General features: G+C 34.9%; 1 protein-coding gene and 17 non-coding genes across 18 annotated transcripts in view; 1 reads left to right on the top strand and 17 right to left on the bottom strand.

Annotated features, from left to right (window-relative positions):
• The window catches only part of LOC134846899 (dynein axonemal heavy chain 1-like), a 513436-nt gene that overhangs the window by 417809 nt on the left and 74877 nt on the right, over nucleotides 1-20750 (top strand). The window lies entirely within an intron of this gene.
• Nucleotides 1112-1194, bottom strand: Trnay-aua (transfer RNA tyrosine (anticodon AUA)). The gene is given in 2 exon segments: nucleotides 1112-1147; nucleotides 1158-1194. It is a non-coding gene; the product is annotated as a tRNA-Tyr (tRNA).
• Nucleotides 1474-1556, bottom strand: Trnay-gua (transfer RNA tyrosine (anticodon GUA)). The gene is given in 2 exon segments: nucleotides 1474-1509; nucleotides 1520-1556. It is a non-coding gene; the product is annotated as a tRNA-Tyr (tRNA).
• Nucleotides 1844-1926, bottom strand: Trnay-gua (transfer RNA tyrosine (anticodon GUA)). The gene is given in 2 exon segments: nucleotides 1844-1879; nucleotides 1890-1926. It is a non-coding gene; the product is annotated as a tRNA-Tyr (tRNA).
• On the bottom strand, nucleotides 4883-4965 carry Trnaf-gaa (transfer RNA phenylalanine (anticodon GAA)). The gene is given in 2 exon segments: nucleotides 4883-4918; nucleotides 4929-4965. It is a non-coding gene; the product is annotated as a tRNA-Phe (tRNA).
• On the bottom strand, nucleotides 7225-7307 carry Trnay-gua (transfer RNA tyrosine (anticodon GUA)). Its single transcript is given in 2 exon segments — nucleotides 7225-7260; nucleotides 7271-7307. It is a non-coding gene; the product is annotated as a tRNA-Tyr (tRNA).
• Nucleotides 10100-10182, bottom strand: Trnaf-gaa (transfer RNA phenylalanine (anticodon GAA)). The gene is given in 2 exon segments: nucleotides 10100-10135; nucleotides 10146-10182. It is a non-coding gene; the product is annotated as a tRNA-Phe (tRNA).
• Trnay-gua (transfer RNA tyrosine (anticodon GUA)) lies at nucleotides 12442-12524 on the bottom strand. Its single transcript is given in 2 exon segments — nucleotides 12442-12477; nucleotides 12488-12524. It is a non-coding gene; the product is annotated as a tRNA-Tyr (tRNA).
• Trnay-gua (transfer RNA tyrosine (anticodon GUA)) lies at nucleotides 13892-13974 on the bottom strand. The gene is given in 2 exon segments: nucleotides 13892-13927; nucleotides 13938-13974. It is a non-coding gene; the product is annotated as a tRNA-Tyr (tRNA).
• On the bottom strand, nucleotides 15290-15372 carry Trnay-gua (transfer RNA tyrosine (anticodon GUA)). The gene is given in 2 exon segments: nucleotides 15290-15325; nucleotides 15336-15372. It is a non-coding gene; the product is annotated as a tRNA-Tyr (tRNA).
• Nucleotides 15613-15695, bottom strand: Trnay-gua (transfer RNA tyrosine (anticodon GUA)). Its single transcript is given in 2 exon segments — nucleotides 15613-15648; nucleotides 15659-15695. It is a non-coding gene; the product is annotated as a tRNA-Tyr (tRNA).
• Nucleotides 15904-15986, bottom strand: Trnay-gua (transfer RNA tyrosine (anticodon GUA)). The gene is given in 2 exon segments: nucleotides 15904-15939; nucleotides 15950-15986. It is a non-coding gene; the product is annotated as a tRNA-Tyr (tRNA).
• Nucleotides 16274-16356, bottom strand: Trnay-gua (transfer RNA tyrosine (anticodon GUA)). Its single transcript is given in 2 exon segments — nucleotides 16274-16309; nucleotides 16320-16356. It is a non-coding gene; the product is annotated as a tRNA-Tyr (tRNA).
• Trnay-gua (transfer RNA tyrosine (anticodon GUA)) lies at nucleotides 16982-17064 on the bottom strand. The gene is given in 2 exon segments: nucleotides 16982-17017; nucleotides 17028-17064. It is a non-coding gene; the product is annotated as a tRNA-Tyr (tRNA).
• On the bottom strand, nucleotides 18099-18181 carry Trnay-gua (transfer RNA tyrosine (anticodon GUA)). Its single transcript is given in 2 exon segments — nucleotides 18099-18134; nucleotides 18145-18181. It is a non-coding gene; the product is annotated as a tRNA-Tyr (tRNA).
• Nucleotides 18528-18610, bottom strand: Trnay-gua (transfer RNA tyrosine (anticodon GUA)). Its single transcript is given in 2 exon segments — nucleotides 18528-18563; nucleotides 18574-18610. It is a non-coding gene; the product is annotated as a tRNA-Tyr (tRNA).
• Nucleotides 19644-19726, bottom strand: Trnay-gua (transfer RNA tyrosine (anticodon GUA)). The gene is given in 2 exon segments: nucleotides 19644-19679; nucleotides 19690-19726. It is a non-coding gene; the product is annotated as a tRNA-Tyr (tRNA).
• On the bottom strand, nucleotides 20014-20096 carry Trnay-gua (transfer RNA tyrosine (anticodon GUA)). Its single transcript is given in 2 exon segments — nucleotides 20014-20049; nucleotides 20060-20096. It is a non-coding gene; the product is annotated as a tRNA-Tyr (tRNA).

The raw sequence follows: 20750 nt of genomic DNA, 5'->3' as shown, positions 1-20750 counted from the left end.
CTTTGAAAAGTTAACCAAGTTCGGAAACTGTTTTTACAGAAGATTTCATGCCATCCGCCGATCCGGACTTGAACCAGGGACCTAAGGCTATCAGCTTTTTATCCGTTCTCCGCTCTACCAACTGAGCTATCGGTGAATGTCTGTTGAGAGCCGCTTCGCTTTTTTGTCCAGTCTTGTTTGATCATTTTCATTTCAAACTTTGACTACGAGGAAAAGAAAACAGACAGAAAGTTTTATAAAAGTTTGTCATGAGTCAATGAATATTTTTTTTGCTCTGCTCTATCATCTAGTCAAACTAATGGCAAAGTTTTAATTGAATATTCAAACTAAATTCTTACAATGTTAGATTTTCCGACATAATTTTGATGTTGAAAAGTAAAGCAGTTTCCGGCAATCGTTATCAAACAATAAGTGATGTCTTCCGCCGACCCGGACTTGAACCAGGGACCTGAGGATATCTGTTTTTCTACAGTACTCCGCGCTACCAACTGAGCTATCGGCGGATGTGTTCACAGGCGATTGTTCGATCATTTTTCATATAAAATCTTTGTTTACGAGGTGAACAAAACAGACAGAAATTTTGATAAATGTTTTTCATGATTCGTTAAGAAAAATTTTTTTTTTGCTCCTTCTGATCAACTGTTTAAACTAATAGTGAAAACTGTTCTGAATCTTCAAAAAATAGTCGTCTAAAATATTCATTAGTTTTTGTTTCGAAGAAAACCTTTTCTGTCTAAAACTTTTGAGATCAACTGCAGCAATTTTCTATGGAATCCTCTCCGAGCCCTCAGTTTTTAGGTAATAGCAGTAGTTGTGGTCCTCTGCTCTTTTAAAAAAGGTATGTATCAACAATTGTTTGCCAATAATTGCCGTTAGATTGTTTTTTGGCGCTTTTTGTCGCCTTATTGTCTACGGGTCCAAAAAAGTATCTTATTGATTTTTGTGAACATTTTGGTTTTCTGCAAAGTTCGAAAAAAATGTATTTTTTTTAAATGTTGGTTAAGGGTTTAGAGTAGGTTAGTCGATTCTGATTGACTAGTTTTATCTTTATTTTAAACTTTGAAAAATAAATCAAGTTGCGCTTACTGACTTTTTCAGAGATTTCATGCCATCCGCAGACCCGGATTCGCACCAGGGACCTAAGGATATCAGCTTTTCTATAGTCCTCCGCTCTACCAACTGAGCTATCGGCGGATGCCTGTATGTCAGCCGCTTTCATTTTTTCTCCGGCGATTGTTTGATCTTTTTTCATCTGAAAACCTTGGCTACGACGTGAAGAAAACAAACAGAAACTTTTATTAAAGTTTTTCATGATTCAATGGTAAAAATATGTTTTTTTTTGCTCTTGATAGTCAAACTAATAGCAAACATTTGATTGCATATGCAAAATTATCTTCTACATCTTTTTCTAAATTTCAATTTTGAAAAGTAAAGCAATTTCCGGCAACTGTTATAAAACAATAAGTGATGTCATCCGCCGACCCGGACTCGAACCAATGACCTAAGGATATCAGTTTTTCTACAGTCCTCCGCTCTACCAACTGAGCTATCGGCGGATGTCTGAGTGTGAGCCGCTTTGATTTTTTTTCCGGCGATTATTCGATCTTTTTTCATCTGAAAACCTTGACTACGACGTGAAGAAAACAGACAGAAAATTTTCTGTAAGTTTTTCATGATTCATAGGGACAAATATGGTTTTTTTGCTCTTTATAAATATATAGTCAAAATAATGGCAAACACTCGATTGCATATGCAAAATTATCTTCTACATTTTTCCCCTTAATTTCAATTTTGAAAAGTAAAGCAAATTCCGGCAAATGTTATCAAACAATAAATGATGTCATCCGCCAACCCGGACTCGAACTAGGGACCTAAGGATATCCGTTTTTCTACAGTCCTCCGCTCTACCAACTCAGCTATCGGCGGATGTGTACTCCGGCGATTGTTCGGTTATATTTCATCTAAAAATTTTGTTTACGAGGTGAATAAAACAGACAGAAATTTTGATAAGGGTTTTTCATGATTCGTTGAGAAAAATTTTTTGTTTTGTTTTTGCTCTTACTGATCATCTGTTCAAACTAATAAAGAAAACTGTTCTGGATCTTCAGAAAATAGTCTTCTATAATATTCGTTAGTTTTTGGTTCGAAGAAAACCTTTTCTGTTTAAAATTTTTGAGATCAATTGCATCAATTTTCTATGGAATCCTCTCCGGGCCCTCAGTTTTTAGGTAATAGCAGTAATTGCGGTCCTCTGCTCTTTTAAAAAAGGTATATATCAACAATTGTTTGCCAATATTTGCCGTGAGATTGTTTTCTGGCGGTTTTTGTCGCCTTATCGTCTACGGGTCCAAAAAAAAGTATCTTATTGATTTTTGTGAAGATTTTGGTTTTCTGCAAAGTTCGAAAAAAAAATGTTTTCTTTTATGTTGGTTAAGTTTTAAAGTAGGTTAGTCGATTCTGATTGATTAGTTTCATCTTTAATTTAAACTTCGAAAAACAAATCATGTTCCGTTACCTGACTTTTTCAGAGATTTCATGCCATCCGCCTACCCTGACTCGAACCGGGGACCTAAGCGTATCAGCTTTTCTACAGTCCTCCGCTCTACCAACTGAGCTATCGGTGGATGCCTGTATGTCAGCTGCTTTCACTTTTTCTCCGGCGATTGTTAGATCTTTTTTTATCTGAAAACCTTGACTACGACGTGAAGAAAACAGACAGAAAATTTTAATAAAGTTTTTCATGATTCAGTGGGAAAAATATGGTTTTTTGCTCTATATAATTATATAGTCAAGCTAATGGCAAACATTTGATTGCATATGCAGTATTATCTTCTACATTTTTTCCCTTAGTTTCAATTTTGAAAAGTAAAGCAATTTCCGGCAACTGTTATAAAACAGTAAGTGATGTCATCCGCCGACCCGGACTCGAACCATGGACCTAAGGATATCAGTTTTTGTACATTCCTCCGCTCTACCAACTCAGCTATCAATGGATGTGTTCTCCGGCGATTTTTTAATCATTTTTCTCCTAAAAACCTTGTTTACGAGGTGAAAAAAAACAGACAGAAATTTTGATAAGGGTTTTTTAATGATTCGTTTCGATTTTTTTTTTCATTTTTTTTGCTCTTTTTGATCATCTGTTCAAACTAATACTGAAAATTGTTCTGGATTTTCAAAAAATAGTCTTCTAAAATGTTCTTTAAATTTTGTTTCGAAAAAAACTTTTTCTGTCTAAAATTTTTGAGATCAACTGCAGCTATTTTCTATGGAATCCTCTCCGAGCCCTCATTTTTTAGGTAATAGCAGTAATTGCGGTCTTCTGCTGTTTTAAAAAAGGTATAAATCAACAATTGTTTGCCAATAATTGCCGTTAGGTTGTTTTCTGGCGGTTGTTGTCGCCTTATCGTCTACGGGTTCAAAAAACATTTCTTATTGATTTTTGTGAAGATTTTGGTTTTCTGCAAAGTTCGAAAAAAAATGTTTTTTTTTTTATGTTGGTTAAGTTTTAAAGTAGGTTAGCCGATTCTGATTGACTAGTTTTACCTTTAATTGAAACTTTGAAAAATAAATCATGTTCCGGTAACTGACTTTTTCAGAGATTTCATGCCATCCGCCGACGTGGAATCGAACCAGGGACTTAAGCATATCAGCTTTTCGACAGTCCTCCGCTCTACCAACTAAGCTTTCGATGGTTGTCTGATGACAGCCGCTTCGCTTTTTGTCCAGTCTTGTTTGATCATTTTCATTTAAAACTTTAAAACAAAACCTTTTCTGTTTAAAATTTTCGAGATAAACTGCAGCAATTTTCTATGGAATCCTCTCCGAGCTCTCAGTTTTCTGGTAATAGCAGTAATTGCGGTCCTCTGCTCTTTTTAAAACGGTATATATCAACAATTTTTTGCCAATAATTGCCGTTATTTTGTTTTTGGCGGTTTTTGTCGCCTTATCCTCTACGGGTCCAAAAAGAGTATCTTTTTGATTTTTGTGAAGATTTTACTCTTTCTGCAAAATTAGAAAATAGAAATCTTTTTTTATTTTGCTTAAGTTTTAAAATAAAGGTATTTTAGTCGATTCTGATTGACTAGTTTTATCCTTAATTTAAACTTTGAAAAGTAAATCAAGTTCCGAAACTGTTATTACAGAAGAGTTTATGCCATCCACCGATCCGAGGACCTAATGATATCAGCTTTTCTACAGTCCTCCGCTCTACCAACTGAGCTATCGGTGGTTGTCTGTTGATCAGCCGTTTCGATTTTTTCTCCAGTCTTGTTTGATCGTTTGTCATTTAAAACCTTGATTACGAGGAAAAGAAAACAGACAGAAAGTTCCAAAAAAGTTTTTCATGATTCATTGAAAATTTTTTTTTGCTTTTTTCTATCATCTAGTCAAACTAATGGCAAAATTTCAACTGAATTTTCAATTATATTCTTACAATGTTAGATTTTTTGACAGAAGTTCAATTTTTAAAAGTAAAGGAATTCCGGGCAATTGTTATCAAACAATAAGTGATGTCATCCGCCGTCCCGGACTCGAACCATGGACCTAAGGATATCAGTTTTTCTACAGTCCTCCGCTCTGCCAACTAAACTATCGGCAGATGTCTGCGGGTCAGCCGCTGAGATTGTTTCTCCGGCGATTGTTTGATCTTTTTTCATCTGAAAACCTTGACTACGACGTGAAGAAATTAGACAGATAATTTATCAAATTTTTTCATGATTAAAGTGGAAAAACTTGTTTTTTTGCTCTTTTTAATCATATTGTCAAACTAATGGCAAACATTTGACTGCATGTTCAAAATTATTTTCTAGATTCTTTCCCTTAATATCAATTTTGAAAAGTAAAGCATTTTCCGGCAATTGGTATCAAACAATAAATGATGTCATCCGCCGACCCGGACTCGAACCAGGGACCTAAGGATATCAGTTTTTCTTCAGTCCTCCGCTCTACCAATTGAGCTATCGGTGGATGCCTGTATGTCAGCTGCTTTCACTTTTTCTCCGGCGATTGTTAGATCTTTTTTTATCTGAAAACCTTGACTACGACGTGAAGAAAACAGACAGAAAATTTTAATAAAGTTTTTCATGATTCAGTGGGAAAAATATGGTTTTTTGCTCTATATAATTATATAGTCAAGCTAATGGCAAACATTTTATTGCATATGCAGTATTATCTTCTACATTTTTTCCCTTAGTTTCAATTTTGAAAAGTAAAGCAATTTCCGGCAACTGTTATAAAACAGTAAGTGATGTCATCCGCCGACCCGGACTCGAACCATGGACCTAAGGATATCAGTTTTTGTACATTCCTCCGCTCTACCAACTCAGCTATCGATGGATGTGTTCTCCGGCGATTTTTTAATCATTTTTCTCCTAAAAACCTTGTTTACGAGGTGAAAAAAAACAGACAGAAATTTTGATAAGGGTTTTTTAATGATTCGTTTCGATTTTTTTTTCATTTTTTTTTGCTCTTTTTGATCATCTGTTCAAACTAATACTGAAAATTGTTCTGGATTTTCAAAAAATAGTCTTCTAAAATGTTCTTTAAATTTTGTTTCGAAAAAAACTTTTTCTGTCTAAAATTTTTGAGATCAACTGCAGCTATTTTCTATGGAATCCTCTCCGAGCCCTCATTTTTTAGGTAATAGCAGTAATTGCGGTCTTCTGCTGTTTTAAAAAAGGTATAAATCAACAATTGTTTGCCAATAATTGCCGTTAGATTGTTTTCTGGCGGTTGTTGTCGCCTTATCGTCTACGGGTTCAAAAAACATTTCTTATTGATTTTTGTGAAGATTTTGGTTTTCTGCAAAGTTCGAAAAAAAATGTTTTTTTTTATGTTGGTTAAGTTTTAAAGTAGGTTAGCCGATTCTGATTGACTAGTTTTACCTTTAATTGAAACTTTGAAAAATAAATCATGTTCCGGTAACTGACTTTTTCAGAGATTTCATGCCATCCGCCGACGTGGAATCGAACCAGGGACTTAAGCATATCAGCTTTTCGACAGTCCTCCGCTCTACCAACTAAGCTTTCGATGGTTGTCTGATGACAGCCGCTTCGCTTTTTTGTCCAGTCTTGTTTGATCATTTTCATTTAAAACTTTAAAACAAAACCTTTTATGTTTAAAATTTTCGAGATAAACTGCAGCAATTTTCTATGGAATCCTCTCCGAGCTCTCAGTTTTCTGGTAATAGCAGTAATTGCGGTCCTCTGCTCTTTTTAAAACGGTATATATCAACAATTTTTTGCCAATAATTGCCGTTATTTTGTTTTTGGCGGTTTTTGTCGCCTTATCCTCTACGGGTCCAAAAAGAGTATCTTTTTGATTTTTGTGAAGATTTTACTCTTTCTGCAAAATTAGAAAAAAGAAATCTTTTTTTTATTTTGCTTAAGTTTTAAAATAAAGGTATTTTAGTCGATTCTGATTGACTAGTTTTATCCTTAATTTAAACTTTGAAAAGTAAATCAAGTTCCGAAACTGTTATTACAGAAGAATTTATGCCATCCACCGATCCGAGGACCTAATGATATCAGCTTTTCTACAGTCCTCCGCTCTACCAACTGAGCTATCGGTGGTTGTCTGTTGGTCAGCCGTTTCGATTTTTTCTCCAGTCTTGTTTGATCGTTTGTCATTTAAAACCTTGATTACGAGGAAAAGAAAACAGACAGAAAGTTTCAAAAAAGTTTTTCATGATTCATTGAAAATTTTTTTTTTGCTTTTTTCTATCATCTAGTCAAACTAATGGCAAAATTTCAACTGAATTTTCAATTAAATTCTTACAATGTTAGATTTTCCGACAGAAGTTCAATTTTTAAAAGTAAAGAAATTCCGGGCAATTGTTATCAAACAATAAGTGATGTCATCCGCCGTCCCGGACTCGAACCATGGACCTTAGGATATCAGTTTTTCTACAGTCCTCCGCTCTGCCAACTAAACTATCGGCAGATGTCTGCGGGTCAGCCGCTGAGATTGTTTCTCCGGCGATTGTTTGATCTTTTTTCATCTGAAAACCTTGACTACGACGTGAAGAAATTAGACAGATAATTTATCAAATTTTTTCATGATTAAAGTGGAAAAACTTGTTTTTTTGCTCTTTTTAATCATATTGTCAAACTAATGGCAAACATTTGACTGCATGTTCAAAATTATTTTGTAGATTCTTTCCCTTAATATCAATTTTGAAAAGTAAAGCATTTTCCGGCAATTGGTATCAAACAATAAATGATGTCATCCGCCGACCCGGACTCGAACCAGGGACCTAAGGATATCAGTTTTTCTACAGTCCTCCGCTCTACCAACTGAGCTATTGGCGGATGTGTTCTCTGGCGATTGTTTGATCATTTTTCATCTAATAACCTTGTTCACGAGGTGAAAAAAAACAGACCGAAATTTTGATAAGGGTTTTTCATGATTCGTTCATGACCTAAGGATATCAACTTTTCTACAGTCCTACGCTCTACCAACTGAGCTATCGGTGGTTGTCTGTTGGTCAGCAGCTTCGATTTTTCTCCAGTCTTGTTTGATCATTTGTCATTTAAAACCTTGACTACCAGGAAAAGAAAACAGACAGAAAGTTTTATAAAAGTTTTTCATGATTCAATGAAAAAATTTTTTTGCTCGTTTCTATGATCTAGTCACACTAATGGCAAAATTTTAACTGAATATTCAAACTAAATTCTTACAATGTTAGATTTTCCGACATAATTTCGATTTTGAAAAGTAAAGCAGTTTCCGGCAATCGTTATCAAACAATAAGTGATGTCATCCGCCGACACGGACTTGAACCAGGGACCTGAGGATATCAGTTTTTCATGAGTACTCCGCGCTACCATCTGAGCTATCGGCGGATGTCTCCGGGTCAGCCACTTAGATTTTTTTCCCGGCGATCGTTTGATCGTTTTTCATATTAAAACCTTGACTACGACGTGAAAAAAACCGACAGAAAATTTCATCAAATTTTTTCATGATTCAATGAGAAAATTTATTTTTTTTTGCTCTTTATAATCATATAGTCAAAATATTGGCAAAAATTTGATTGCATGTTCAAAATTATCTTCCACATTTTTTCCCCTTTATTTCAATTTTGAAAAGTAAAGCAATTTCCGGCAACTGTTATAAAACAGTAAGTGATGTCATCCGCCGACCCGGACTCGAACCATGGACCTAAGGATATCAGTTTTTGTACATTCCTCCGCTCTACCAACTCAGCTATCAATGGATGTGTTCTCCGGCGATTTTTTAATCATTTTTCTCCTAAAAACCTTGTTTACGAGGTGAAAAAAAACAGACAGAAATTTTGATAAGGGTTTTTTAATGATTCGTTTCGATTTTTTTTTTCATTTTTTTTGCTCTTTTTGATCATCTGTTCAAACTAATACTGAAAATTGTTCTGGATTTTCAAAAAATAGTCTTCTAAAATGTTCTTTAAATTTTGTTTCGAAAAAAACTTTTTCTGTCTAAAATTTTTGAGATCAACTGCAGCTATTTTCTATGGAATCCTCTCCGAGCCCTCATTTTTTAGGTAATAGCAGTAATTGCGGTCTTCTGCTGTTTTAAAAAAGGTATAAATCAACAATTGTTTGCCAATAATTGCCGTTAGGTTGTTTTCTGGCGGTTGTTGTCGCCTTATCGTCTACGGGTTCAAAAAACATTTCTTATTGATTTTTGTGAAGATTTTGGTTTTCTGCAAAGTTCGAAAAAAAATGTTTTTTTTTATGTTGGTTAAGTTTTAAAGTAGGTTAGCCGATTCTGATTGACTAGTTTTACCTTTAATTGAAACTTTGAAAAATAAATCATGTTCCGGTAACTGACTTTTTCAGAGATTTCATGCCATCCGCCGACGTGGAATCGAACCAGGGACTTAAGCATATCAGCTTTTCGACAGTCCTCCGCTCTACCAACTAAGCTTTCGATGGTTGTCTGATGACAGCCGCTTCGCTTTTTGTCCAGTCTTGTTTGATCATTTTCATTTAAAACTTTAAAACAAAACCTTTTCTGTTTAAAATTTTCGAGATAAACTGCAGCAATTTTCTATGGAATCCTCTCCGAGCTCTCAGTTTTCTGGTAATAGCAGTAATTGCGGTCCTCTGCTCTTTTTAAAACGGTATATATCAACAATTTTTTGCCAATAATTGCCGTTATTTTGTTTTTGGCGGTTTTTGTCGCCTTATCCTCTACGGGTCCAAAAAGAGTATCTTTTTGATTTTTGTGAAGATTTTACTCTTTCTGCAAAATTAGAAAATAGAAATCTTTTTTTATTTTGCTTAAGTTTTAAAATAAAGGTATTTTAGTCGATTCTGATTGACTAGTTTTATCCTTAATTTAAACTTTGAAAAGTAAATCAAGTTCCGAAACTGTTATTACAGAAGAGTTTATGCCATCCACCGATCCGAGGACCTAATGATATCAGCTTTTCTACAGTCCTCCGCTCTACCAACTGAGCTATCGGTGGTTGTCTGTTGATCAGCCGTTTCGATTTTTTCTCCAGTCTTGTTTGATCGTTTGTCATTTAAAACCTTGATTACGAGGAAAAGAAAACAGACAGAAAGTTCCAAAAAAGTTTTTCATGATTCATTGAAAATTTTTTTTTGCTTTTTTCTATCATCTAGTCAAACTAATGGCAAAATTTCAACTGAATTTTCAATTATATTCTTACAATGTTAGATTTTTTGACAGAAGTTCAATTTTTAAAAGTAAAGGAATTCCGGGCAATTGTTATCAAACAATAAGTGATGTCATCCGCCGTCCCGGACTCGAACCATGGACCTAAGGATATCAGTTTTTCTACAGTCCTCCGCTCTGCCAACTAAACTATCGGCAGATGTCTGCGGGTCAGCCGCTGAGATTGTTTCTCCGGCGATTGTTTGATCTTTTTTCATCTGAAAACCTTGACTACGACGTGAAGAAATTAGACAGATAATTTATCAAATTTTTTCATGATTAAAGTGGAAAAACTTGTTTTTTTGCTCTTTTTAATCATATTGTCAAACTAATGGCAAACATTTGACTGCATGTTCAAAATTATTTTCTAGATTCTTTCCCTTAATATCAATTTTGAAAAGTAAAGCATTTTCCGGCAATTGGTATCAAACAATAAATGATGTCATCCGCCGACCCGGACTCGAACCAGGGACCTAAGGATATCAGTTTTTCTTCAGTCCTCCGCTCTACCAATTGAGCTATCGGTGGATGCCTGTATGTCAGCTGCTTTCACTTTTTCTCCGGCGATTGTTAGATCTTTTTTTATCTGAAAACCTTGACTACGACGTGAAGAAAACAGACAGAAAATTTTAATAAAGTTTTTCATGATTCAGTGGGAAAAATATGGTTTTTTGCTCTATATAATTATATAGTCAAGCTAATGGCAAACATTTTATTGCATATGCAGTATTATCTTCTACATTTTTTCCCTTAGTTTCAATTTTGAAAAGTAAAGCAATTTCCGGCAACTGTTATAAAACAGTAAGTGATGTCATCCGCCGACCCGGACTCGAACCATGGACCTAAGGATATCAGTTTTTGTACATTCCTCCGCTCTACCAACTCAGCTATCGATGGATGTGTTCTCCGGCGATTTTTTAATCATTTTTCTCCTAAAAACCTTGTTTACGAGGTGAAAAAAAACAGACAGAAATTTTGATAAGGGTTTTTTAATGATTCGTTTCGATTTTTTTTTCATTTTTTTTTGCTCTTTTTGATCATCTGTTCAAACTAATACTGAAAATTGTTCTGGATTTTCAAAAAATAGTCTTCTAAAATGTTCTTTAAATTTTGTTTCGAAAAAAACTTTTTCTGTCTAAAATTTTTGAGATCAACTGCAGCTATTTTCTATGGAATCCTCTCCGAGCCCTCATTTTTTAGGTAATAGCAGTAATTGCGGTCTTCTGCTGTTTTAAAAAAGGTATAAATCAACAATTGTTTGCCAATAATTGCCGTTAGATTGTTTTCTGGCGGTTGTTGTCGCCTTATCGTCTACGGGTTCAAAAAACATTTCTTATTGATTTTTGTGAAGATTTTGGTTTTCTGCAAAGTTCGAAAAAAAATGTTTTTTTTTATGTTGGTTAAGTTTTAAAGTAGGTTAGCCGATTCTGATTGACTAGTTTTACCTTTAATTGAAACTTTGAAAAATAAATCATGTTCCGGTAACTGACTTTTTCAGAGATTTCATGCCATCCGCCGACGTGGAATCGAACCAGGGACTTAAGCATATCAGCTTTTCGACAGTCCTCCGCTCTACCAACTAAGCTTTCGATGGTTGTCTGATGACAGCCGCTTCGCTTTTTTGTCCAGTCTTGTTTGATCATTTTCATTTAAAACTTTAAAACAAAACCTTTTATGTTTAAAATTTTCGAGATAAACTGCAGCAATTTTCTATGGAATCCTCTCCGAGCTCTCAGTTTTCTGGTAATAGCAGTAATTGCGGTCCTCTGCTCTTTTTAAAACGGTATATATCAACAATTTTTTGCCAATAATTGCCGTTATTTTGTTTTTGGCGGTTTTTGTCGCCTTATCCTCTACGGGTCCAAAAAGAGTATCTTTTTGATTTTTGTGAAGATTTTACTCTTTCTGCAAAATTAGAAAAAAGAAATCTTTTTTTTATTTTGCTTAAGTTTTAAAATAAAGGTATTTTAGTCGATTCTGATTGACTAGTTTTATCCTTAATTTAAACTTTGAAAAGTAAATCAAGTTCCGAAACTGTTATTACAGAAGAATTTATGCCATCCACCGATCCGAGGACCTAATGATATCAGCTTTTCTACAGTCCTCCGCTCTACCAACTGAGCTATCGGTGGTTGTCTGTTGGTCAGCCGTTTCGATTTTTTCTCCAGTCTTGTTTGATCGTTTGTCATTTAAAACCTTGATTACGAGGAAAAGAAAACAGACAGAAAGTTTCAAAAAAGTTTTTCATGATTCATTGAAAATTTTTTTTTTGCTTTTTTCTATCATCTAGTCAAACTAATGGCAAAATTTCAACTGAATTTTCAATTAAATTCTTACAATGTTAGATTTTCCGACAGAAGTTCAATTTTTAAAAGTAAAGAAATTCCGGGCAATTGTTATCAAACAATAAGTGATGTCATCCGCCGTCCCGGACTCGAACCATGGACCTTAGGATATCAGTTTTTCTACAGTCCTCCGCTCTGCCAACTAAACTATCGGCAGATGTCTGCGGGTCAGCCGCTGAGATTGTTTCTCCGGCGATTGTTTGATCTTTTTTCATCTGAAAACCTTGACTACGACGTGAAGAAATTAGACAGATAATTTATCAAATTTTTTCATGATTAAAGTGGAAAAACTTGTTTTTTTGCTCTTTTTAATCATATTGTCAAACTAATGGCAAACATTTGACTGCATGTTCAAAATTATTTTGTAGATTCTTTCCCTTAATATCAATTTTGAAAAGTAAAGCATTTTCCGGCAATTGGTATCAAACAATAAATGATGTCATCCGCCGACCCGGACTCGAACCAGGGACCTAAGGATATCAGTTTTTCTACAGTCCTCCGCTCTACCAACTGAGCTATTGGCGGATGTGTTCTCTGGCGATTGTTTGATCATTTTTCATCTAATAACCTTGTTCACGAGGTGAAAAAAAACAGACCGAAATTTTGATAAGGGTTTTTCATGATTCGTTAAAAAAAATTTTTTTTATTTTTTTTTGCTCTTTCTGACCATCTGTTCAAACTATTAGTGAAAATTGTTCTGGATCTTCAAAAACTGACCTTCTAAAATGTTCGTTAAATTTTGTATCGAAGAAAACTTTTTCATGCCATCCCCCGACGCGACCGCGAAACAGGGACCTAAGGATATCAACTTTTCTACAGTCCTACGCTCTACCAACTGAGCTATCGGTGGTTGTCTGTTGGTCAGCAGCTTCGATTTTTCTCCAGTCTTGTTTGATCATTTGTCATTTAAAACCTTGACTACCAGGAAAAGAAAACAGACAGAAAGTTTTATAAAAGTTTTTCATGATTCAATGAAAAAATTTTTTTGCTCGTTTCTATGATCTAGTCACACTAATGGCAAAATTTTAACTGAATATTCAAACTAAATTCTTACAATGTTAGATTTTCCGACATAATTTCGATTTTGAAAAGTAAAGCAGTTTCCGGCAATCGTTATCAAACAATAAGTGATGTCATCCGCCGACACGGACTTGAACCAGGGACCTGAGGATATCAGTTTTTCATGAGTACTCCGCGCTACCAACTGAGCTATCGGCGGATGTCTCCGGGTCAGCCACTTAGATTTTTTTCCCGGCGATCGTTTGATCGTTTTTCATATTAAAACCTTGACTACGACGTGAAAAAAACCGACAGAAAATTTCATCAAATTTTTTCATGATTCAATGAGAAAATTTATTTTTTTTTGCTCTTTATAATCATATAGTCAAAATATTGGCAAAAATTTGATTGCATGTTCAAAATTATCTTCCACATTTTTTCCCCTTTATTTCAATTTTGAAAATTAAAGCAGTTTCTGGCAATTGTTATCAAACAATAAATGAGGTCATCCGCCGACCCGGACTCGAACCAGGGACCCGAGGATAGCAGTTTTTCCACAGAACTCCGCGCTACAAACTGAGCTATCGGCGGATGTCTGCGGGTCAGCCACTTAGATTTTTTCTCCGGCGATCGTTTGATCTTTTTCCATCTTGAAACCTTGACTACGACGTGAAGAAAACAGACAGAAAATTTCATCAAATTTTTTCATGATTCAATGAGAAAAATTTATTTTTTTTGCTCTCTATAATCATCTAGTCAAACTAATGGCAAACATTTGACTGCATGTTCAAAATTATCTTCTAGATTTTTTCCCTTTATTTCAATTTTGAAAAATAAGCAATTTTGAAAATAAGCAATTTCCGGCAATTGTTATCAAACAATAAATGATGTCATCCGCCGACCCGGACTCGAACCAAGGACCTAAGGATATCAGTTTATCTACAGTCCTCCGCTCTACCAACTGAGCTATCGGCGGATGTGTTCTCTGGCGATTGTTTGATCATTTTTCATCTAAAAACCTTGTTCACGAGGTGAAAAAGAAACAGACAGAAATTTTGATAAGGGTTTTTCATGATTCATTAAATAAAATTTTTTTTGTTTTCTTGCTCTTTTTGATCATTTGTTCAAACGAATAATGAAAATTGTTCTGGATCTTCACAAAATGACCTTCTAAAATGTTCGTTAAATTTTGTTTCGAAGAAAAATTTTTCATGCCATCCGCCGACCCGGCCTCGAACCAGGGACCTAAGGATTTCAGCTTTTCTAAAGTCCGCCGCTCGACCAACTGAGCTATCGATGGTTGTCTGTTGGTCAGCCGCTTCGATTTTTCTCCAGTCTTGTTTGATAATTTGTCATTTAAAACCTTGACTACGAGGAAATGAAAACATACAGAAAGTTTCATTAAAGTTTTTCATGATTCAATGAAAAAATTTTTTTGCTCTTTTCTATGATCAAGTCACACTAATGGCAAAAGTTTAACTGAATTTTTAAATTAAATTCTTACAATTTTAGATTTTCCGACATAAGTTCAATTTTTAAAAGTAAAGAAATTCCCGGCAATTGTTATCAAACAATAAGTGATGTCATCTGCCGTCCCGGACTCGAACTAGTGACCTAAGGATATCTGTTTTTCTACAGTCCTCCGCTCTACCAACTGAGCTATCGGCGGATGTGTTCTCTGGCGATTGTTTGATCATTTTTCATCTAAAAACCTTGTTCACGAGGTGAAAAAAAAACAGACAGAAAATTTTTTTGTTTTTTTTTTGCTCTTTATAATCATATAGTCAAATTATTGGCAAAAATTTGATTGCATGTTCAAAATTATCTTCCACATTTTTCCCCTTTATTTCAATTTTGAAAATTAAAGCAGTTTCTGGCAATTGTTATCAAACAATAAATGAGGTCATCCGCCGAGCCGGACTCGAACCAGGGACCCGAGGATAGCAGTTTTTCCACAGAACTCCGCGTTACCAACTGAGCTATCGGCGGATGTCTGCGGGTCAGCCACTTAGATTTTTTCTCCGGCGATCGTTTGATCTTTTTCCATCTTGAAACCTTGACTACGACGTGAAGAAAACAGACAGAAAATTTCATCAAATTTTTTCATGATTCAATGAGAAAAATTTATTTTTTTTGCTCTCTATAATCATCTAGTCAAACTAATGGCAAACATTTGACTGCATGTTCAAAATTATCTTCTAGATTTTTTCCCTTTATTTCAATTTTGAAAAATAAGCAATTTTGAAAATAAGCAATTTCCGGCAATTGTTATCAAACAATAAATGATGTCATCCGCCGACCCGGACTCGAACCAGGGACCTAAGGATATCAGTTTTTCTACAGTCCTCCGCTCTACCAACTGAGCTATCGGCGGATGTGTTCTCTGGCGATTGTTTGATCATTTTTCATCTAAAAACCTTGTTCACGAGGTGAAAAAGAAACAGACAGAAATTTGATAAGGGTTTTTCATGACTCATTAAATAAAAATTTTTTTGTTTTCTTGCTCTTTTTGATCATTTGTTCAAACGAATAATGAAAATTGTTCTGGATCTTCAAAAAATGACCTTCTAAAATGTTCGTTAAATTTTGTTTCGAAGAAAAATTTTTCATGCCATCCGCCGACCCGGACTCGAACTAGTGACCTAAGGATATCTGTTTTTCTACAGTCCTCCGCTCTACCAACTGAGCTATCGGCGGATGTGTTCTCTGGCGATTGTTTGATCATTTTTCATCTAAAAACCTTGTTCACGAGGTGAAAAAAAAACAGACAGAAAATTTTTTTGTTTTTTTTTTGCTCTTTTTGATCATCTGTTCAAACTATTAGTGAAATTTGTTCTGGATCTTCAAAAAATGACCTTCTAAAATGTTCGTTAAGTTTTGTTTCGAAGAAAACTTTTTCATGCCATCCGCCGACCCGGCCTCGAACCAGGGACCTAAGGATATCAGCTTTTCTACAGTCCTCCGCTCTACCAACTGAGCTATCGGTGGTTATCTGTTGGTCAGCCGCTTCGATTTTTGTCCAGTCTTGTTTGATCATTTGTCATTTAAAACCTTGATTACGAGGAAATGAAAACATACAGAAAGTTTCATTAAAGTTTTTCATGATTCAATGAAAAAAAATTTTCTGCTCTTTTCTATGATCTAGTCACACTAATGGCAAAATTTTAACTGTATTTTCAAACTAAATTCTAACAATCTTAGATTTTCCGACATAAGTTCAATTTTTAAAAGTAAAGAAATTCCCGGCAATTGTTATCAAACAATAATTGATGTCATCCGCCGTCCCGGACTCGAACCAGGGACCTAAGGATATCATCTTTTCTACAGTCCTCCGCTCTACCAACTGAGCTATCGGCGGATGTCTGAGTCGGAGCCGCTTTGATTTTTTGTCCGGCGATTATTCGATCTTTTTTCATCTGAAAACCTTGACTACGACGTGAAGAAAACAGACCGAAAATTTTCTGTAAGTTTTTCATGATTCATAGGGACAAATATGGTTTTTTTGCTCTTTGTAATCATATCATGTTCAAAATTATCTTCTACAATTTTCCCTTAATTTCAATTTTGAAACTTAAAGCAATTTCCGGCAATTGTTATCAAACAATAAATGATGTCATCGGCCGTCCCGGACTCGTACCAGGGACTTAAGGATATCATCTTTTCTACAGTCCTCCGCTCTACCAACTGAGCTATCGGCTGTTGTATGTGTGTCAGCCGCTTTGATATGATCTCCGGCTATTGTTAGATCTTTTTTCATCTGAAAACCTTGACTACGACTTGAAGAAAACAGACAGAAAATTTTAATAAAGTTTTTCATGATTCAATGGGAAAAATATGTTTTTTTGCTCTAATAATCATATATTCAAACTAATGGCAAACATTTGATTGCATATGCAGTATTATCTTCTACATTTTTCCCTTAATTTCAATTTTGAAAAGTAAAGCAATTTCTTGCAACTGTTATAAAACAATTAGTGAAGTCATCCGCCGACCCGGACTCGAACCAGGGTTCTACGGATATCAGTTTTTCTACAGTCCTCCGCTCTACCAACTGAGCTATCGGCCGATGTCTTATCCGGCGATTGTTTGATCATGTTTCATCTAAAAACCTTGTTTACGAGGTAAAAAAACAGACAGAAATTTTGATAAGGGTTTTTCATGATTCGTTAAGAAAAAATGTTTTTTTTTTGCTTTTTTTGATCATCTGCTCAAGCTAATAGTGAAAATTATTCTGGATCTTCAAAAAAATAGTCTTCTAGAGTGTTCGTTAAATTTTTTTTCGAAGAAAACTTTTTCTCTTTAACGTTTTTGATATAAACTGCAGCAATTTTCTATGGAATCCTCTCCGAGCTCTCAGTTTTCTGGTAATAGCAGTAATTGCGGTCCTATGCTCTTTTGAAAACGGTATATATCAACAATTGTTTGCCAATAATTGCCGTTATTTTGTTTTTGGCGGTTTTTGTCGCCTTGTCGTCCACGGGTCTAAAAAGAGTATCTTATTGATTTTTGTGAAGGTTTTACTTTTTCTGCAAAATTAGAAAAAAGAATTCTTTTTTTATTTTGTTTAAGTTTTGAAATAAAGGTATCTTAGTCGATTCTGATTGACTCGTTTTATCTTTAATTTAAACTTTGAAAATAAATCAAGTTCCGGAAACTGTTATTACAGAAGAGTTTATGCCATCCGCCGACCCGAGGACTTAATGATATCAGCTTTTCTACAGTCCTCCGCTCTACCAACTGAGCTATCGGTGGTTGTCTGTTGGTCAGCCGCTTCGATTTTTTCTCCAGTCTTGTTTGATCATTCGTCATTTAAAACCTTGACTACGAGGAAAAGAAAACAGACAGAAAGTTTCAAAAAAGTTTTTCATGATTCAATGAAAATTTTTTTTTTGCTCTTTTCTATAATCTTGTCAAACTAATGGCAAAATTTTAATTGACTTTTCAAACTAAATTCTTACAGTGTTAGATTTTCCGACATAAATTCTTCATGTTCAAAATTTGACTGCTTTTTCAAAATTATCTTCTACATTTTTCTCTTAATTTCAATTTTGGCATGTAAAGCAGTTTCCGGCAATTGTTATCAAACAATAAGTGATGTCATCCGCCGACCCGGACTCGAACCAGGGACCTGAGCATATCAGTTTTTCTACAGTCCTCCGCTCTACCAACTGAGCTATCGGTGGTTGTCTGTTGGTCAGCCGCTTCGATTTTTTCTCCAGTCTTGTTTGATCATTCGTCATTTAAAACCTTGACTACGAGGAAAAGAAAATAGACAGAAAGTTTCAAAAAAGTTTTTCATGATTCAACGAAAATTTTTTTTGCTCTTTTCTATCATCTATTCAAACTAATGGCAAAATTTTAATTGAATTTTCAAACTAAATTCTTACAGTGTTAGATTTTCCGACATAAGTTCTTCATGTTCAAAATTTGACTGCTTTTTCAGAATTGTCTTCTACATTTTTCTCTTAATTTCAATTTTGAAATGTAAAGCAGTTTCCGGCAACTGTTATAAAACAATTAGTGAAGTCATCCGCCGACCCGGACTCGAACCAGGGTTCTACGGATATCAGTTTTTCTACAGTCCTCCGCTCTACCAACTGAGCTATCGGCCGATGTCTTATCCGGCGATTGTTTGATCATGTTTCATCTAAAAACCTTGTTTACGAGGTAAAAAAAACAGACAGAAATTTTGATAAGGGTTTTTCATGATTCGTTAAGAAAAAATGTTTTTTTTTGCTTATTTTGATCATCTGCTTAAGCTAATAGTGAAAATTATTCTGGATCTTCAAAAAAATAGTCTTCTAGATTGTTCGTTAAATTTTTTTTCGAAGAAAACTTTTTCTCTTTAACGTTTTTGATATAAACTGCAGCAATTTTCTATGGAATCCTCTCCGAGCTCTCAGTTTTCTGGTAATAGCAGTAATTGCGGTCCTATGCTCTTTTGAAAACGGTATATATCAACAATTGTTTGCCAATAATTGCCGTTATTTTGTTTTTGGCGGTTTTTGTCGCCTTGTCGTCTACGGGTCTAAAAAGAGTATCTTATTGATTTTTGTGAAGGTTTTACTTTTTCTGCAAAATTAGAAAAAAGAATTCTTTTTTTATTTTGTTTAAGTTTTGAAATAAAGGTATCTTAGTCGATTCTGATTGACTCGTTTTATCTTTAATTTAAACTTTGAAAAGTAAATCAAGTCCCGGAAACTGTTATTACAGAAGAGTTTATGCCATCCGCCGACCCGAGGACTTAATGATATCAGCTTTTCTACAGTCCTCCGCTCTACCAACTGAGCTATCGGTGGTTGTCTGTTGGTCAGCCGTTTCGATTTTTTCTCCAGTCTTGTTTGATCGTTTGTCATTTAAAACCTTGATTACGAGGAAAAGAAAACAGACAGAAAGTTTCAAAAAAGTTTTTCTTGATTCAACGAAAAAATTTTTTGCTCTTTTCTATCATCTATTCAAACTAATGGCAAAATGTTAATTGAATTTTCAAACTAAATTCTTACAGTGTTAGATTTTCCGACATAAGTTCTTCATGTTCAAAATTTGACTGCTTTTTCAGAATTGTCTTCTACATTTTTCTCTTAATTTCAATTTTGAAATGTAAAGCAGTTTCCGGCAATTGTTATCAAACAATAAGTGATGTCATCCGCCGACCCGGACTCGAACCAGGGACCTAAGGATATCAGTTTTTCTACAGTCCTCCGCTCTACTAACTGAGCTATCGGCGGATGTCTGCGGGTCAGCCGCTTAGATCATTTCTCCGGTGATTGTTTGATCTTTTTTCATCTGAAAACCTTGACTACGACGTGAAGAAATTAGACAGATAATTTCATCAAAATTTATCATGATTCAATGGGAAAAACTTGTTTTTTTTTGCTCTTTATAATCATATAGTCAAACTAATGGCAAACATTTGACTGCATGTTCAAAATTATCTTCTAGATTTTTTCCCTAATATCAATTTTGAAAAGTAAAGCAATTTCCGTCAATTGTTATCAAACAATAAATGATGTCATCTGCCGACCCGGACTCGAACCAGGGACCTAAGGATATCAGTTTTTCTACAGTTCTCCACTCTACCAACTGAGCTATCGGTGGATGTGCTCTCCGGCGATTGTTCGACCATTTTTCATCTAATAATTTTTTTTACGAGGTGAATAAAACAGACAAAAATTTTGATGAAGGTTTTTCATGATTCGTTAAGAAAAATTGTTTTTTTTTGCTCTTACTGATCCTCTGTTCAAACTAATAGTGAAAATTGTTCTGGATCTTCAAAAAATAGTCTTCTAAAAGGTACGTTAGTTTTTGTTTCGAAGAAAACTTTCTGTCTAAAATTTTCGAGATAAACTGCAACAATTTTCTATGGAATCCTTTCCGAGCCCTCAGTTTTTAGGTAATAGCAGTAATTGCGGTCCTCTGTTCTTTTGAAAAAGGTATATATCAACAATTGTTTGCCAATAATTGCCGTTAGATTGATTCTGGCGGTTTTTGTCGCCTTTATCGTCTACGGGTCCAAAAGTGTGTCTTATTAATTTTTTCAGAGATTTTATGCCATCGGCCGAACCGGACTCGAACCAGGGACCTATGGATATCATCTTTTCTACAGTCCTCCGCTCTACCAACTGAGCTATCGGCGGTTGTCTGTTTGTCAGCCGCTTTGATTTGTTCTCCGGCGATTGTTTGATCTTTTTTCATCTGAAAACCTTGACTACGACGTGAAGAAAACAGACAGAAAATTTCATTAGTGGTTTT

This window comes from Symsagittifera roscoffensis, chromosome 5 (genome assembly GCF_963678635.1).
Source record: "Symsagittifera roscoffensis chromosome 5, txSymRosc1.1, whole genome shotgun sequence".
Taxonomy (NCBI): Eukaryota; Metazoa; Xenacoelomorpha; order Acoela; family Convolutidae; genus Symsagittifera; species Symsagittifera roscoffensis.
The sequence above is the reverse complement of the archived record's forward strand: the minus strand, read 5'-3'. Positions and strand labels throughout refer to the sequence as shown.